Consider the following 19,523-nt stretch of genomic DNA (forward strand, 5'->3'; position numbering starts at 1 on the left):
AAAAGGATTCAAGGAAACTTTTGGGGGGAAGAAATTGTTCCATATCTTGATTATGATTGTAGTTATAGATTGTTTACATCTGTCAAAACTCATCAAACTATCTACTTAAGAGGGTAACTTTTAGTAATGTAAATTATATTGCAAAAAAGCTAACTCAAAAAACTGGACCAAGAAATGCTTAATTAATTAAACAATTAACTTCTAATAAATGTTTGCAGATTATGAAAACTGAAATTATCAAAAAACATTTAATTAGTATTTAGTATTGTATCATTATTATTTTCTCATATCAGTAAATTATCCTTTGATAATGTCTATCAATTAAAACTGAAAGATCAATCTCTCTCTCTCTGTGTTACACACACATGCCTACACACACACAAATACACACACACAGTTTTCTGGAACATTGGAAAGGCAACAAAGATTTCCTTGGTATCAGCATAACAAAAAATGGCATGACGGAATGTGTGAGTAGGGACCGAATTCTCCCTTTTTCCATAGCGTGCTGTTAGTGTAGAGACACTGGCCTCAAGCAAACTTAAGGGAGCCAATTTAAGAATCATGAATTTGGTAGGTCAAACTTACATCAGTGTTAATACCAGTGACTATTAAAGGGTTGTTTGAGAGCAGAGGCAGAGGTGGAGGGAATGTGGCAGTTGCCATGCAGTGGTGAAAATTACACGTTCAGCTTCTCTCAAGAGGAAGCCCCTGGGGTCTTCCATAAATAGTTGATGAGACGTGTTCCCTTCAACGGCAGGTAGGTATGAGCCTGGGAGATAGGTTTGACACTAACTCTAATGAGCACATAATGTTCCAAATCCCGATGTTTTGATCTTTGATGTAACAGAAACTGTTTCTACACTAAGCCTTCAAACAAACTGAAAGCAAAAGGAAATATGAAGTTTATGAATGCATTTGAATATCAGAGCTGCATGTTTATTTTAAAACAAGGAGACATCATCTGCATTTGAGGACATGAAATCGTGTCCACTATTGCCTGGATTTTGGGAGCTTCCATTCCTGCCCCTGCCCCTGCCCGAGCTCTGTGACTGGACAAGGCACTTGGTTTTTCTACATCTCATTTTCCCTACCAATAAAATGGGAGAGTTTAACTAAATATAAGACTAAAAATGGCTGGATTCAGGACCCAGGCATGTTTTGTTTGGCATTTTGTTTTGGCATATATATGTATATAATTTTTTAAATTAAATATGTTGCCAACGTTCAAAAATTAAGAGTTTTTACACAACATACAGATTTACAGCTGCTTCAGAACACCCTAAAGATACTCAACCTTCATTTAAGCTTGAGGCCAAATGTCTGGATTTGATGTACGGTTGGCATGTTTAAACAACGTGTCGCTCTCCATTAGCCAGAATCCCACTACTCTACGTCACCTACCTGACTCTGTAAGACGTGGGAGTTCATGACACCTGAACTAGCTGCTACTAGGTCCCTTCCATCCTTAAGATGCCATGCCTCCCACTTAATTACTGCAAACAGCAAAACTAGTGAGAACTGCTACCAAAGAAAGCTAAAATCTACCAATTGTCTATTCTATTGTACAACGCCAATTGCTGCCACTGCACCCCAAATCTCCTTCTTCTGATCCGAGAGTAAACTTCGAGGAAGCTGTTTCACAAAAGGGGAGGAAAATGCAAGAGAACCCAAAGGAATATGTCCACTGCTTTGTAACCAACAGCAAAATACCACCTCATGACAAAACCTCCTGACCTGATCGGTCAGCAGTTGAAACGCTGCACCCTCTCTGTCAAGGAAGATTAGCGTCATTATTAAGTTTAATTGAATGGACATTTTTGAGCACCCGGTGAAGACCAGATCCTATACCACATAATAAGAATACGGAGATCCATAAGACACAATCCTTGGCCTCATAGCCTCAGACACTTAAATACATAATTTTAAAATATATACTTTATATAATATAAAATATATTTAATTAAAATTTTAATAATCGATAATTACTAAATATTTTAATCAATGTACTAATAGAATTAGATATGGGACAGAGGTAACATAAAGAAAAAGTGGCTCTCCAGAGACTTTGCATTTACTCTTTCTCTCTCTGGAACATTCTTCCCCTAGTTTCCAAGTGGTTCATTCTTTCTCCTCCTTCACATCTTTTTTCATATGTCTTTGCCAACCAGCCTGTTTCAATTGAAACTACCCCTCACCCCAGCCTTAGCATCCTGTACTCTTTCCTGCTTTATTTTCTCCATAGCACTGATAACTATCTTTCATTCTCTATATTTCACTTACTTATTTTGATTATTGTTCATGTCCCCTACTGGAATGTAAGCTCCATGAGGCAGGGATTTTTTTTAATGTTTTGTTCTCAACCATTTCCTTATTTGCTAGAATAGTGTGTGGACACAGAAGGCACTGGGTAAATATTGGTTGAATGATTCAATGAGTGAAGTCATCACTTCTCCTCAAGTAGGTCAGGGCAAACTTCCTGAAGAGATGATTTATGAACAGATGGGTTTTGAAGGATGAATAAAAGTTCACTATGTTAAATGATGAACTAAAGGGAGAGCATTTTAGGAAAAGAGAGCTGCATGTGCAAAGGCAAGAATGTGAGAAATGTCACTGCATATTCAAGAAGAGTAAGTGTTTATAGTTATTACATACATGTTATTATCAATAATAGTAGTGGTGTGACTTTACAAGTTACTGTTCCATAGAGTGTTAGACACTCTCATAAGTTCTTTGTAGGCAATGCTTCACTTCACTCTCATAAATCCTTTGAAGTCATTAGAATTCACCCTGTTTTGGGGGCTCAAACAGGTTACATCTTGCCCAAAGCCACAGAGCTAGTAAATGCCAAAACGACATTTAAATTAGTTTGGTGTCTCTAAACCTGTGCTCTTTCCATAGGTAGACTCTGATCCGACTTTAGACAATACCAGCTCCGTCATTAACCAGAGGTTTACCTTAGTCAAGTACAGTTGATGATTCTCATGGTTTTGAACGCTTTAAGAACATTTTTATGAGTCACATACGTGACAAAAGGACTGGATGGCATAGAAAATCTTCATTCCTTTGGTCTAAAATGACTTACGTGCAAGTTAAATTGCTATTTCCCCCTCCCAGATTCCATTTCTTCATCTGTGTGTCTAAAGACACACATGCACTCCGTGATAAGAAGCCAAAAGTTTCAACTAAAATCTCCTTCTTCATTTGCAAGAATCCTTTATGATATCATAAAAGAAAAAAAAGGAAAGGGAAGATAGAGAAAAAGAAAAAGATAACTTCTAATTTCAAAACATACTAATCTTGTCTCTCTAAGGACTGCTATTAGGCATTTGTTTAGCTGTAGCCGATTCAGAAGCCAATTGAATATACAGTGTTTATTTCAAAGCATTATTTTCCTCTGCCACTCTGTAATTTTTCTGGGAGAATATTTGCATTTAGATGCTACCTGTATAAAGTGATGGATATGACCATAAACAATTTGAAGACAATGAGAAAAAAAAATAGTTAAAGCAAAGTGAAAGAAAAGGCAGCTGCAAAGGCAAGAAGTGAGAGGATAAAATAAGAAAAGGGGGCTCATAGATTTAACTTCGCATAAAATAATGGGAAATCAAAAGAGACATGGGAAAGAGTAAGGACAAGTCAAAGAAAAATCAAAGGCAATGACGGTGCTATTTTTATATATTAAAACATAATTAATATTCATCATGCTCTTTAAAGGGGAAGTGGAAAATTGAGGGAGACAGGAAAGCAAAGGAAAGGAGTGAATAAATGGTTCAAGATAATAATAAAGGAATAAAACAGAGATAATTGGAAAGATTCTATGGCCCAAGCCAAAGTATAAACAGTCCAACAAAATGCTATTTTTATAATGTTATAAAATATAATGGAAAACAATAATACATTCATTCATTCATTCATCCATCCATTCATTCAGCCAGTGTTTTGAGGGTACCTACTGTGTACCAGGCCTGTGCCAGACACTGGAAATATGAAGATGAATAGGCCTGGTCTTTCCTTCAAGAAAACTAGAATTGGACACTTGGTTAGGATCAAAATTTTTGGGTAGAAGTAAGAGATTCAAGAGTCATTTCATGGGCTTCCCTGGTGGCGCAGTGGTTGAGAATCTACCTGCTAATGCAGGGGACACAGGTACGAGCCCTGGTCTGGGAAGATCCCACGTGCCACGGAGCAACTAGGCCCGTGATCTACAACTACTGAGCCTGCGCGTCTGGAGTCTGTGCTCCGCAACAAGAGAGGCCGCGATAGTGAGAGGCTCGCGCACCGCGATCAAGAGTGGTCCCTGCTTGCCGCAACTAGAGAAAGCCCTCGCACAGAAACGAAGACCCAACATAGCCAAAAAAAAAAAGAGTCATTTCATATTGCCTCTCCACTACAAAATCGAAATGTGTTATTTGAAATATTAAACTACCTTGCATTTAACAGCAGACTCTATCTTGTTTTTCATAAGGCTGGCTTTTGACCTATACTTGGCATTCTATGTAACTTGCGTATGTCATGAGTTTCAAAAACAGAGAATAGAAGGGGCACAGGACAAGAAAAAACGGTGAGAGGTAAACTTTGCAATTTGTAAAGATTAAAACAGAGAACATAGGTCTGGTTCAAGGCATGCTTTAACAGAATAATTGCTTGCCTATTTTCTTGGAGACATCCATAGGTCCAGAATAAAACTGGTTATGTGCACACGTACATGGATGTGTGTGCACACATGTGTGTCGGATGGCAGGGAATCTCAATCTACAGATGGCTGATTACACTGAAGCCAGTGAACATCTGGCTTACGTTGAAGGAGAGACACAAACTAGTTGAGTCAGAGAAGAATTCTGTGCTGGGTTATCATGTGTTGGGTGAAGCAAGCCGTTAAGTGCAGAAAAAGAGTTCTGAGTAAACCCAAGAATATTATCTCTAACCTGACATTTGCAACAGCCTCCAAAGTTTCCCCTTCATCTTCAGCCTTTTGATACTCTATGCATTTTTCTTATTGATGCTTGATTATTCTACCAGGGCCACAGATCTGGTCTGACCACACAGGTCTGGTCTCCTATCTGATGGTGCTTGATTGCTCTGGTTACTTATTAAGCGTTTGACATCATCTAAAACCTGACCTTACACTCTTTCCAATTTTATTTCTCATTTTACCCTTTGGCAAACCAATTACTGCCTAATCTTAGGGAATGTCCTACAAGTTTCTATTTCCAAACCTGAGTGCCTTCTGTTGGCTGTGCCTCCCTCTCCCCATCGCTTCGTGCTCAGGCCTTACCCATTCAAGATCCGGCTTCAACGTTACTTCTTCCATGAAACCCTCCTTGATATTGCCAGATAGAAATAACCACTTTCATCTCTGAATTTCTACAGCACATTTTCTGTTTTGGTCCATAGTATTGACTACACTCTGCTTAAGTCAGAGGAATTTATCCTTTTTTCCCTTTCTAGATTATAATCTCACTAAAAGAAGTACCTGTCTCTGAGTCAGGTTTATATAACCTAAAGAGTACAACACCATACCTGCCTGTAAATGACTAAATTAGAAGTGGAAAGGAGCTCATATAGGTGTGATTAGATGGAAACAGTAGAATGGGGGTAAAAATAGAGGGAAACAGGGGTTGGACAGAGGGACTGGCAGTAGTTAGAAGGTGATCAGTAAACTGGTCTTCAAATACTCAGAAATACTATAATATTTGTTAACACTAGGCGATACCTTAAATAAACCGCCAGAAGTCAATTTAGAACACATATACCATGTACTTAATTTTATAGTTTTATTCAACAATATCCAATTCAAGAATTACATTTTTCTATTTACTGTTTATTGGTATAGATAAATATTTGCTGGAGTTATCAAATGTGTTTATCCATTTGGGATGCATTAAAAACTTTTATACAAGAGAAATGGTACCTTCTCTCATAATTTCTCATTTTTTTTTCCTCTCTTTATACCTTTACTTAATCATTGTATTTTGAATGTTCATAAATAATTACATCATGCACAATAACCTTGTCCATGGGGTTAAAAACAAACATTTTTAGACCTGCAAGCATTGATTTTACCAGACTAGGGAATCTCTGTGTATTTCTGACACATTCTAGAGTCATGGTCTTGTGCCCTGATGTGATTAGCCCAGCTAATGTCTGAGGATGAACACCTGAGACTCTTTTCCGGCGATCAGAACCCCTCACTGCTGGAGTATCATTTTAGGTCCTGCAAAACTGCAGTCCAATTAACTTGCAAGCTTTGCACATGACTTTCTTTCATACCTATGGTATACATGTACAATGTATTAGATTTTGTAAACGGATTGTATAAAGCCTTTGCAATGATCACTTTACTAAAATGCTAAACTCTCTTCAACCAGATAAATTTATTCCCTTTAGAATGGTCACCTTGAGAGTACCTGTATTCATTTTAGAACTGGAGAGTTTTCTCACAACCTCTCTGCATTCACAGTCTTAGGGATATTATTTAGGGGTTCCCCTCCTTTCCCTTGGCCTCATGTTTCCATGAGGCAACATCAACATCAAATGCTGGCTGCTTACCTCAGTGCAGTGTCTCCTAGGAGCAGGGATGAGTTCCTTGTTTGTTAGGTGCCATTTACTGGCCCATGTTTCTCATTTAGCTGTAATGAGTCTAATACAAACCTGGAGGCCTTGGGGACTGTCTTCCTACACTTCTCTCTCCTCCCTCCATTACTGCAGGGCAGCCCAAGATGTGCATACTGTTCTGGTCACCATGGGCAAGGAGCCGGCCCCTGCACCAGACATCTGCTTCTGCCTCATCTGTCACGGATTGGGTGGATCCCTCTGTCTTATACCAGGGTTGATAGATCACCAAGGCAACACATTTCCAGAGATCTCAAGTCAGATGTTTCAATCAGCATTGACACTGTTAATGTGGTAAGTTGCTCTCTAACTATGGAACTCCTGCATCTGTCTCTTAGCTGCTTCCAAATTCAGCAATGGAAGATAGGGATGTTATATATTGGCACTTTGAAATTCCAATCAAGTTATTTTGATCATCTTTATTGGCAGCAAATCTACCTTCTTTAAGGATGCCTTTATATTTTGAAAGAGCCAAAGATATTTTATAAATCTTTGGGTGAGATGAGTGTGGTGGGTCAGATGGCTGGGGACAAAATTGAATGTTGCAATTTAGGACTATAAAAAATTGAAACCATGGACTTTGATTCCTTAAGCTGGCACTGAATGCATATTTTCAGAAACAGTTTTGAGCCACAGTTGCATCATTAGCACAGATTCACAACCTCCCAAGGTGATGACTTGGAATGATAGCACTCATTTGGATGTACAATTCCAATGTCCTTATTAAAAAATAAATCATACTACTTTATAATTACACTTGGAACTTGAGAAGAATTGCTGCTAGATGCTTCAAGCTGGGTTACGAGGCTGCACAACACTAGCTATGATTTAGCCTCTCACAGAATTGTTTATACAATACTGTGTTTGGCACTTTGCTGGAGGGTTTGGTTGACAGACGCTATAAGAAAAGTTCAGTCACTACTTGCCACTGTTTTTGTACTGCTGTGTCATTGACAGCATATTCCAAGACACCACACACATCCCCCTTTGAGAGCCCATGGAAGAACTTTAGTAAATTAGTAAATTTGTTACTAAATGAAAAAAGTAGTCCCTTTCTAAGCCAAAGTTCTTTGTTTTTCCTGTCATATTGTATGTTTTTATATTCAAAGGCATGAAACCCTGCTTATAACCAAGTGGAAATAAATAAATGCAAAGAGGTGGGGGAAAAAATTATATTTACCTAATATATATATTTACCTTATGAATATCACTGAATGTGCTTGAAAGAACATCTTTTATAAGACTCTTCATGCAGGGGTAAGATCTAAAAGTCATACTCAAATAAAAACAACAGCAACAACAACATTCATTGAGCTCTCGAGATGACAACATAGTGTATGGAGGTTAAGAGTGTGGATACAGGTACCTAACTGCTTGAGTTCAAATTCCATCTCTGCCTCCTACAGACTGTGTGACTTAAACCAATCACTAAATTTCCCTGGGTTTCAATTTCATCCTGTGTAAAATGAGGAAGAAAAACCAAACTGCAAAATACCTATCTGATAGTGTTATTTTTAAGATTAAATGAATTCACGCATGTAAAGGTCTTAGAAGAATGTCTAACACATAAGTTCTATGGAAACTTTACTTCTTTTTTATTATTAAGAATAATAATAAGTAAACAATGACTGTTTCAGTCATTGTTCTAAGAGTTTAAATGTACTATTTCATTGGATTGTCACTTCAATCCTGTGAGGCAGGTAATATTATGTCCATTTTGCAGATTAGAAAACCAAGGCATAGGAATGTTATGTACTTGCTTGAGATCATATGGATAACAATTGGTAGTCAACAACAGCTACAAAATGACCACAAAACTGCATCTAAAGAAAGATGAGTTCTGTTAGCACTAGAGCTTTGAGTCTGTTGTTGTTGTTGTTATTTTGGAATATGCATATTTAAAATAAGAAGAGAGTTTCTCAGGGCAGCAAATGAGACATTGAGCACTGTGGGAGAGAACTCCTAAGAAGAGACATGTGCAGTGCCTTGGGAGAGGGTAAACTTGAGATCAGAGCTATCAGATGACACAGCATTGGAGAGCATTTGCTCTGAGTATGCAATGCAGGCTTCCTCTCACTATGACATCCTCAGTAAATGTATGGAATATCAAACAATGGTTTCAATTCATCATTGTCCTCATAGCAGAATTACACATCCACACCCTTGCCATGGCCTCACCATAGGCATGATTGTGTATCCCACCCACTAACGTTTGGATTGTCCACATTGTTTAGACCAATGAAATGTTATTAGACATGATGTGAGTAAATGTTTAAAATGTGCTTGTGCAGTTGGGTTTATTCTTTTGTGCTTTTGTCATCACCATGAGGAGAACATACTGTAGGTATCCACTGCCCTTCAGCCTGAAATCCATAATGAGGTACATGGGTCAGACCTACCACTTGGATCTGAACAATCCACAGTCTAAAACAGAGCTGTCCCAGCTGACCCTCAGATGCACAACTGACAAGAAATGAAAATGTTTATATCTGTGAGTACCATGACTTCTGACACCAATTACCTATAGTTAAGCCAAACCTCACAGGTTAAGGGCACAATCCTCCCTAAGACTGCCTTCTTGTTAGACACCAGTCACATGTTTGAGGATCCCCAGGATACCCTCATTTATGATCAACTTGTTATAAATTTGGGGGTCCCCACTACTCCCTCAGGTTCAATAATTTGTCAAGATTCCTCAAAAAACTCAAGAAAGCACTATACTTATGATTACAGTTTTATTATAGAAAAGGATTCAAATCAGAACCAGCCAAAGGGATTGATGTGTAGGGCAAGGTCTGGGAGGTTTCCAAACATGAAACTCTCATTGTCCTCTCTCCCCATAGAGTCAGAATGCATTGCCCTCCTGGCACACTGACATTTGACAATACTCAGAACATTGCCAACCAGGGGAGCTCAGGCAAACTTTGATGTTCACATAGTTATGATTGACTAAATCATTGCCTATGTGGCTCACTCTCCAGTCTCTCTCCTCTCTCCAGAGGTCCGACTGGTATCACATGGCTTCCCCAACCCTCTAATCACATGGTTGGTCTTTTTGGCATGGCCAGCCCCCATCCTGAGTTAGCATAAACTACCAGGACCTATCATGACTAACGAAGCCACTCCTATCCCTCAGAAGATTGCAAGGATTTAGGGTCTACCTCCTAGGAATTGGGGACAAAGGCTAGCCAAATTCTTTATTACACAGTAGGCCCCTGAATCTTTCAAGTGGTTTGTTATGCAGCATAGTTGTGGCAATAGCTGACTGATGCTAAAAGTCCATTACAAACAAACAAACAAAACACTAAATACCATACTGGTTCAACTTTTTAATGAAAAACTCAATGGGGATAAGGATCAGATGAAGAGACAATCACACATCTGGGTCTCACATTCAAGCAGATATATAATCTCAACCACTTTAATATATACTGAGCTCTTATTCTGGATTTTAAAAATATGGCTTTGTAGTCCATGATCTATTATATTTTTCTGTCTCCCTTGTTTTGATGTAAGCCATGAGAGTTTTTAGGGCTGAGGATGAAATTTTTTGTTACTCTTTTTTTTTTTTTTGGCTGCGCTGCAAGGCTTGCAGAATCTTAGTTCTCTGACCAGGGAACCAACTGGTGCCCCCCTACAGTGGAAGCGCAGACTCCTAACCACTGGACCACCAGGAAATTCCAGAAAATTGTGACTCTTTATGAAGACTTTTTCTCCCAAGAGATAGTTACCATTGTTCCCCTTGACTTTAAGTGTTGAAGAGGGAGTAATTCATTCATACAAAAATCAAGTGGGGTAGCCAATTACCTAGCTAGTACTAACAACCAAGAGTCTGGCATTTGCTTTACATGGAGATTTTTAAGGTTCTCCTTAAAAGTGTCTTTACTGAATCTTCTTTCCTTCATGTATTTAAAAACATAGTCAAACCTGGTTTCATTTTAATTTTTATAGGGGTAGCATAATGGCAAGAAAAGAATCACTAGCCTATCCTCAGGGAATCTACTTTAGAAACTCTGTTCTTCATTTGCTGTGTGACATTGATGAAGTCACTCCTCTTCACTAGACCTCAAATTCTTCATCTATAAAATAAAAAGATAAAACAGCAGATCTCTGAGTTCCTATTCATCCTGAAGAGCTCTATTTCTCTGTGTCTTACCAGGGTAACCTTGGAGGAATCATTTAACATCTTCCAGACTGACTCTCTTCATACCTCCTCTGGAGTACACTCCCTCACCTCAGTTAATAGCAAAATCCATCCTTAGAGCCCATTCTTGACTCCTACATCTCAAACCCCACATTCAATCTGTCAGCAAATCCTGTGGGTGTCAACTTCAACATATACTCAGAATCCAATCACTTCTTACCATTGTTACAATCTGGTCTTCAAAACTCAGTGTGTACTTTATTCTTAGAGCACATCTTAATTTGGACTAGCCATCTCGATTTGAACTAGCCATACTTCAAGTGTTCAATAGTCACGTGTGGTTAGTAGCTACTGTATTATGCAGCAGAAGTTTAGCATAAAAATGTATTATTCTGCCTAACCAATGTCCCCACAGACATTGTTCCAAACAGAGCTGCTTGCCTTAAACAAGTTTTCATGCTCTAGGGGGTTACAACCGTCACCACCAAGCCCCCACTTTTACAGCCACCACTACCGCCAGCTTCTTCTCACTTTGCACCTCTATTCGTGGGACTGATCCACTAATATCCAACTCAATTCTTGCAAGAATGCTCATGACTAATAATACCTGATACATTCCTTTATTTATTCAACAACGTTTTATTGAGCTTCTGCTACCCGCCATAGTAGGTAACTTGTGGAGAGGAGAAAAACTACTGGTTTCATTATTCTTCCCAGACAACTGCTTCTATAAAGAGGATAGCTGGAAATAGACTGCTGTTACCCTAAGGGATAAATTTCACTCTGATGGTAAGATTCAAGTTGAGTTAGGGGTCAGGGAAAGAAAGAAAAATGATAATTTAAGGCCTAGGTGGACTTTTTTCTTGCTCCTTATAGCATAAATATTGTTGCTTTCTCTGCTTATGCGTTACAGGAGTTAAGACAAATATTCCTTTTTTCCTCCATTCATTTGTTTATTAGTTTAGTGATCTATTGATCACAATGGACCGAGCACTAACTTAGTGCTGTAGGAATGCAATTATATGTTCTCCATCGTCAGCAAACAAAGAAGTTAGAATGTTTTCTCTTGATGACTTTTCAAGGTACTATCTAATCATCCTAAAGGGCAGGAGCAACAAGAATCTTTGGGTATGTTAGATGCATATTCACTTGTACCATTCATGCCTTATGTGGGCATTTTATTGCAACTTCTTTTCTAAACCCTTAAAGCAAATCAAGTTGTCAAAATCATAAAAACCATTCTATCAAGTGTTGAAGAGTAAAAGTAATCTAGGAACATTTTTCCCTTCCATAGGATTTCGGAATCACTGAGTGGTAAAGATCATCTAGCCCCACCCTTTACTCCATAGAAAATACATGTGGGCCAAAAGGATAAGTAGCTTTTATAAGACCCTATAATTAAAAGTGATGGTGCTAGGACTGGGATTTTTTTTAATGCTTGATTTTCATTGTTTTTAGTTCTTTGTACAAAGAAAAGCCTGGGAAGTTTGTCTTTGTTCTCCAATTCCTTCTCCTCTGAGAATTACACAGTATTAAGGGGATGCTGGATTCCTCTCCTAAGAGTGGTGGTTACATGTAAGCAACCAAGAAGCCCTCCAAAGATGTACTGAGATGCACCCTTCCCACAGGCATAAAAGAGCTTGAGAGGTCAAGAGAAAGGCTGTCAGGTTGAGCCACTGGAGGGCACCAAATTATCTCTTTTAACTGGAACTATCCACTTGTGGAGAGGAGAAAAACTACTGGTTTGTGTGGGTGTGAAGACAGAAGAATGGGAATTCCCACAATGCTGATTTTAATTCCACAAGCATAAAACTAAAAAATACTAAACACAGGCCAGGTATTCACAGGTAGGTATTATTTCCTGGGATCAGGGGTCCTCCTGGTTTATGCCAGACTTTCAGTGGTCCAAGACCCAAGGGACTGATACTCTGTATTTTCACAAAGTGATTCCTTGGAGAAGACCAAGAAAGGTCCATGCAGAGATTTTACTGAACGGGAATGATTTTTCACCTTTATTTTAAACTGTTCAGCCAGAGGCACTTGCCAATAGCCTCAGCAAAATATAAGATGAATGTCCATCTGTTCAGAAACCTACAGAATCATCTGTTTTCATGGAGATAGGACTCGTCAGCATGTCATCCCATTTCTTATAATTCAGCCTCTTTGTCCTCCAACTGATTTAGGTAGTATTTCAGTTGGTGACCCTCAAAGCCCATTAATGAGTTTGATATTCCTTTTTTGCTCTGCTGGTTCTTCATTTGTCTGAGAGGTGGCAAGAAGCAATGAAATCTTACCTGGCATCTCTGTTCTACAGCAAAGGGAGATAATTGAGACTCCAGAGCAATACCACAGGCTCACTTTGGAAAGCAAGGAAGCTTCAGTAATATGTACACAATTCAGAGAGTTACAAATCTTCAACGAAGTTACTAAAGGCCTTTGTTTCTGATGATCGTCATGGAGAGAATAAAAAGAGCTCTGGTTTAGCCTACAGAATAAGAAGTGAACAAAGACCTGCCTGGGTACCTCAACTAGTGATTGAGAATGTGGTGTTCCATTTCTCAGTGTGAAGCAATTTGTAGAGCTCTGTAAAATAACTTTATCTATTACCAGGGTATAATTTGTCCTTCCACACTAATGCTTTCCAAACAATACAGCTAAACTCAGAAACATCCCAGGAAATCTCAGGAATACAACTAATTGCTTTTGTATCACACCATTAAAAGCCAAGAACTGGACTACCCAAGCTCAGCCACTGTTCTACTATTAGACAAGTAATGGAGAAGGCACTGGTTCAGGTTAGAACTGCAATTCTAATGAATTCTACTTCTTAACTAAAGTAGATTATGTATAGTATTCTATAAGAAGATGCTTCCTATTTCACTCCTGGAGGTTAACCAAAAAAATAGTAACAATTAGAAACTTAATTTCTGTATCATTGGCAAAGCACTTTTCCCCTCTATATCCTACTTAATCCTTTCAATAACCTATGAGGTTATTATTATTTCATATTAAAAATGTAGACAAAAAGTAAAACAAAACTAAGGCAAAGAATGGTTGAACAATTTGTATTAGGCAATGCAGTAAGTGGTCAAGTCAGGGTTCAAATTCTCCTTTTTCAGGCAAATATATCCAGGATTACTGGAATTGTACATGAGTATTAGTCTTCTAGAATGTTCTCAGTTCAAAAGGGGTAATTTTGTTGATTCCTGTACACATTTACTAAGTAAATGTAGTAATGTTTCTGCCTCCTTGTTTCCCATAGAAAGCTCTTTATGTATCTGTGATGATTTGCTCTGTGAATATTTATTTTAGCCACTGAATTATAAGCTTCTTGCAGGTAGGGACCATGCCTCATTCATCTTTACAATCCTCTTTCCTCAGAGCCTAGCACAGTGTCTATCCATATAATAGATCTTCAAATATTTATTGAATTACATTGAATTAGTAGCTATAGTAAAGTTTGTAATGGTCGGAGGCATCTTGCCAAATGATGCCTGCTTGAATTTCTTCCAAGACCCAAAGTGAGATATTTAATTGTGTTATACTCTATTTGGAACAAAAAGAATTTTAAAACCAATATAAGAACTATAATTATGATGAACTATGGAGACCTTTAACAGTGGCCCCACCTTCTGCATTCTAGACTTAAGTAACTGAAAACATTTAAGAAGTGGAGAGCTGGAGACCGTTTTGTAGCAGCAAGCAAAATGCAGCAATATTGCAGGATATATTCTTACAGTTTTGTCTAGTAACAGCCCATGGACCTATCCATCTACTGTCTGGCAAAACAGATTGCACTGACCTGAAGGATCCATCAGTGTTTATCTGGAGACTGCTACAGAAGAAGGCTTGTGTGTCCTCTGTAGGCTAGCAAGTAGAATTATTCTTCTCTTGGCTTCATAGACATTCTCGGACAAAGGCTGACGACAAACTTGAACATGTTCACAGAGAGCAGAGTGAGAATGCACGTGTACTTGTGGGGTATAGAAGGGAAGAGGGAAGACAAACCATCATATGAAAAAGAGATGAAAAATTGGGAATGAGTACCCTGGAGACAAGAAAATTTAAAGTAGATATTTAAAGAATTTTTTTTACATGGAATATACACAATGTACAATCACCTACCATAACTATTACTGATGATGGCTTGGACTGAAAAGTAGCAGTAGGTAGCACATCATATACAAAGATACACTTGTAATTTGTTCTTATTCTACCTAACACCTTCTCTCTGATGAAATATGTACTTCCCTTCAAGATTCATTTCAGGTAACATCTTCTCCATGAAAGATGCCTGATTCCCCAACAATATTATCTCCATGGTAGTTTACCTCATTCAACATGCGCCACACTCTTTTATAGCTTTTTGTCTACTTGACTATCATCTTCACTAGATTGTGAGCTTGGAGTAGGATGCAATAAATATGATTATTTTATCTTTGTATGTCTGGTGCTTAGTAGAGTGTTTAGCATGTACTAAATGCTCAGTGAGAATTAAAGGGAAAAAGAGAAGGAGAAAGAGAAAAAGAGAGGAAGAAAAGAAAATAGAAGAGGTTTATTAGGAAAGGAACTATAATGCAAAACAGAATTGAGCTATAACAGTCATGTCCCTGAGCTGTTAGGGGTATAGAGTGAGAACATAATAGTGCTGCCTAGGGAATGGCATGGTACTGTCAAATGGCCAGCATCAGAAACAATAATTCCACTATAATTTTTAATTGCCCCCATTTTAATGCCGCTAAGCTCAGAGAAAATAGTATTCCTACCAAAAGACTCCAACTGCCCCCGGAGAACCTGGTCTCAGTGCACTCTGTTTAAAGAGGCAGAGAGCTGCAGCATCTGGCAGACTTAAATAAAAAAGTCTAGAAGCTTCAGAGATTAGTACCAAGAGAACTGAAATGGGAAACGGTGCCCCATGGCAGTAAGCACAAAGCAAAGATGGCTTAGAATGCCCACAAAAGGATGTAGAGCAGATAAGGACAGAAGAGAGACATTGTTCTTGCTTACACTGGGTAAACAGTGTCACCAGTCTGTTAGTCAAGAAGAATTAGACACTGACATGAGAACACTTGGAAACATGCTGTACAGCTCATTGTGTGTGTGTATGGAATAAACTGCATACAATTCCCTACCATAGGGATGGGTTCAGTCATTCTCAATAAAGCTTTTTCTTTATGAAATCTCAAGTTAACATGCCTATCTAAATATTATTATCTATAGATATAAATAGATATATACCTGGAAAGGATGAGCTCTACCTGAAGATTGAAATCAAGATTTGGATGTTTGCTATATGTAACACAGGTAAGTAATTACCCTTGAAGAAATGTCTAATCAGGCTATCTTCTGTGTGGCTGTGTAATACATCCAAGAAGACCTTCAATAGTATTGTATTCCCAGTTGTGTTTTTGTATTACTATTGATGGCCCATGGTATTAACATTGATATTCAGATTCTACTCTATCACATGACCAGGTCTTATAGCAACATGAGGCTTGAGTCTCCCAGATCTAGGACTGGCTGGGCACAATTTTTAGCTGTGTCTGGGGACCAAGGCTTTAGATCCAAGTCCATTCTTGTGACCTCACTGTGACTCATTGCTCACCAGCATTTCCCACCGTGAGTTTGTGACATCCATGAGGATGAATGCAACAGGCTTTTCAAGGAAGACTTCTATATGTGGGGGGATGGAGTGTCACTCCCCACCACCATCAGTTAAAAACAAGTCTGTATGAGAAAGTTTTGAAAATTATAAACAGAAGTTTTTTTTTTTTTCACTTGTTGAGTTCCAAAAGCACCCCAAACACAAATTTCTATAGCTTCACCATACTCTAAGGAAGGAGGAAATGAATATCATTGCCTAGGTTTTCTGCTTCATGAAATGGCAGCTCAGAGAGTAGAAGTGCGTTGTGTAAGGTGCACAGAGGGTCAATTGCAGAAGGTATAGAGAGCTGATGTTTCTAATCTAACCTGCTAGGCAATTTAGTTCTTAAGCCATTGCAGCATTCTTCTACGTACAATTGCACAGCTCTCAAAGATGCTGCCTAATAACTTTCTTAGATGTTTTTACATGAATTGGAGGAGTATATCTTTGAAATGACATCTGCAGTCATGGTTATATGGTTTCAAAAAGCACTATGCCCTGTACTGCAGTCGTAGTCATTAAATCATTTTTAAAATACCAGCTTACTTTGACGACAATCGTCATGTTAGAAGTTTTCGATGGAAACAGCCCAGTCATTTCAGTGTGAAAAGCCTGGCATTCTAAAGCCAGAGAGCTGAAGGAGCTTTCGTGTTTTTAGCTAGGTCAGTTCTTTATAATTTTTAGGAACCTGAGACAGTTGTGAGACCACATTAAGAACTCAATGTTAAAAGCTTACTAAAGGAATATTAATAGTGATTTGAACGAGGTGGGAGGATGTGAATGTCCCAAAACCCGATTCAGCCCTTAGAGAACCCTGTGCAAGTGTCCAACTGCACTGGATCTAGAGTCCAGAGTCCACATGACTTGGTCAAATGTGGCTGCACAGCTGCCAGTTATTTTTTATTTAAGTCTTGGAGCAAGATATTAAGAATAGAAATCAATCCTGCTCTTTGATCACTGTCCAGAAAGCTGTATTAGTTTCCTAGGGCTGCAGTCACAAAGAAAACAAAAAAAGCTATGTGACTTTAAACAACAGAAATTTATTGTCCCACAGTTCTAAAGGCTGGAATTCCAAAATCAAAAAAGTCTGGAATTCTAGTGGATCCTTGGCATTCCTTGGCATTTCTTGGCTTGTAGATACATCACTCTAGTCACTCAGCCAACTTCTCCCTGTGTGTCTTCACATCATCTTCCCTCTGTGCATGTCCACATTTTCCCTTTTTATAAGGACACCCCTTTTTATAATCCATATATTGGATTAGGGTCCATCCTAAGGACCTCATTCTAACTTGATTACCTCTGTAAAGAACTTACTTCCAAAAAAAAATCACATTTTGAGGTACTAGGGGTTAAGACTTCAACATATCTTGTTTGAGGGACACAATTCAATCCACAATAGAAGCCTGGAAAGAAATCAAATCTCCAAAAATATGATGGCTCTAATTCACATTCATAAGCAAAGAAAAATCTAAGCTTATGTTTTCTTAAATGATCAATGATCTGAATTAGAATTCCAATGTAAATAACTAATTTTGGAAAATCAAGCCTATAAAGAAAGAATATTCTGTGTAATTCTAAACTCATCCCTCTTCTCTGTTCCCATAGTCACTCTCATGATATTTATCATTTTGTGGCTGTATCTTAACACAAATATGACTGTTCCACAGGGATGTGGCGCCTTAAAGCAGAAGCTGCTTTATTTTTCTTCGAATCTCCAGTGCCTAGTAGAGTGCCTGGAACATATTGATCACTTGAGAAATTTTTTGTCGCATGAAGGAATGAATTGATAAAAAGTAGGGACAATATAGAGTACATGAAATAAAAACTTTGGAACTCAATACTCTTGGCTCCAGTCCATAGGCTGTTAATAATGAGTTATGTGACCTTGGGCAAGTCTTTTCACCTGTATCTGATTTCTTTATCTGTACAATGGCAGTGTTGAACTCAGTGACCTCTAAGGTCCCTGTGGGCTCCCACATAGAGGATTCTAAGGGACACCTGGAATAGATGGTGGTGAATAGCAGACCTCGCCACAGCATTTTTATGCACACTTGCAACTGACTAATGCAATCAGGGAAATTCAATGAAACACTAAGGACTCTCACTAGTTCCTTACAACCACCCTCCAGCCTCACCTACATGTCCCCTTTGACTCTCTTGACTGGGTTCAGATCACTCATCTCCTTAGAAAGATCTCTTTGTGCACATCCTTCCTTTGCTCTTTGCCCAGAAATCCCATGATATATTTCTGATGCCCTTTAAATTCTGCCAAAAGTGCATAGAACTCTTTGTAAGTTATGGGTCATGACCCTCATTGTTCCTTTCAAATAGAACAGAACATCCACTTGCATTTTTGTCGACATCCTGACTGTGTTCTCTCTCCCTTCCAAAATAGATCATGATTCAACAGTTTAGTATGTCAGTCAGTTCTGATGTTTTAGGCAAGCGTTATAAATATATCTGTGATGATAGAAGGATTTTCTAAAAAAAAAATCCATTTCTATGTTCAAGCTTAGTCCAACAGGCTCTGTATTAGCTTCTTACTATTTAGTATTTTCTCTCTCACTCTGATTCCCATTGTGTGTTGGAAAATAACCTGTTCTAGACTAGAGATGGAAGATGGGAAAGAAAACAAGTATTTTTTTCCAGAATTGCTTGTAACACGGGAATAAAAGTCAACACTAAACATTCTCCCAATGCCTGTTTCCCATTGGCAAAATGAGTTCAATGCTATTAGCCCCCTACCTCAAAGACTTGTTGGAAGGATTGATTAGGTAATTACCAAACTCTTTGATCTTATCCAATATACATCAAGCAGTCAACTAATGATTTAGAAGTCTATCTCCTAGTCTTTCACAGCCCTGGACTGGGGCATTTACAGCCAAAAATCTATATTCATTGCGGTGTCAATCATTTTCATCAAAACTAAACTAAGAGTAGCTTTAAAAGCCTAAGTTATAACAGTATCTCTACAGAAAGAGGATGTAATTAATTGGTCATGAAAAGAGATTCATCTCTGGACCCTGGAGCTCTGAGACTAAAAGACATTAAAGTATCCTTTCAAAATCAGGGAGTTTACTACAGTGATTCAAAAAAATATGGAAGGTTTTAAAAATTGAC

The 19,523-nt window shown here is 38.3% G+C and overlaps 1 long non-coding RNA gene across 11 annotated transcripts in view; it reads right to left on the reverse strand.

Annotated features, from left to right (window-relative positions):
• LOC130708275 (uncharacterized) overlaps window positions 1–19,523 on the reverse strand; it is a 234,481-nt gene that overhangs the window by 86,581 nt on the left and 128,377 nt on the right. For 8 of the 11 annotated variants that reach the window (XR_009008447.1, XR_009008450.1, XR_009008448.1 and 5 more), the window contains exon 6: window positions 14,562–14,732. The exons of the other annotated variants lie outside the window; for them this stretch is intronic. This is a non-coding gene — a long non-coding RNA (uncharacterized LOC130708275). The remainder of the gene's footprint in view (window positions 1–14,561; window positions 14,733–19,523) is intronic. 11 annotated transcript variants of the gene reach the window in all.

This window comes from Balaenoptera acutorostrata, chromosome 5 (assembly GCF_949987535.1).
Source record: "Balaenoptera acutorostrata chromosome 5, mBalAcu1.1, whole genome shotgun sequence".
NCBI classification, from domain to species: domain Eukaryota; kingdom Metazoa; phylum Chordata; class Mammalia; order Artiodactyla; family Balaenopteridae; genus Balaenoptera; species Balaenoptera acutorostrata.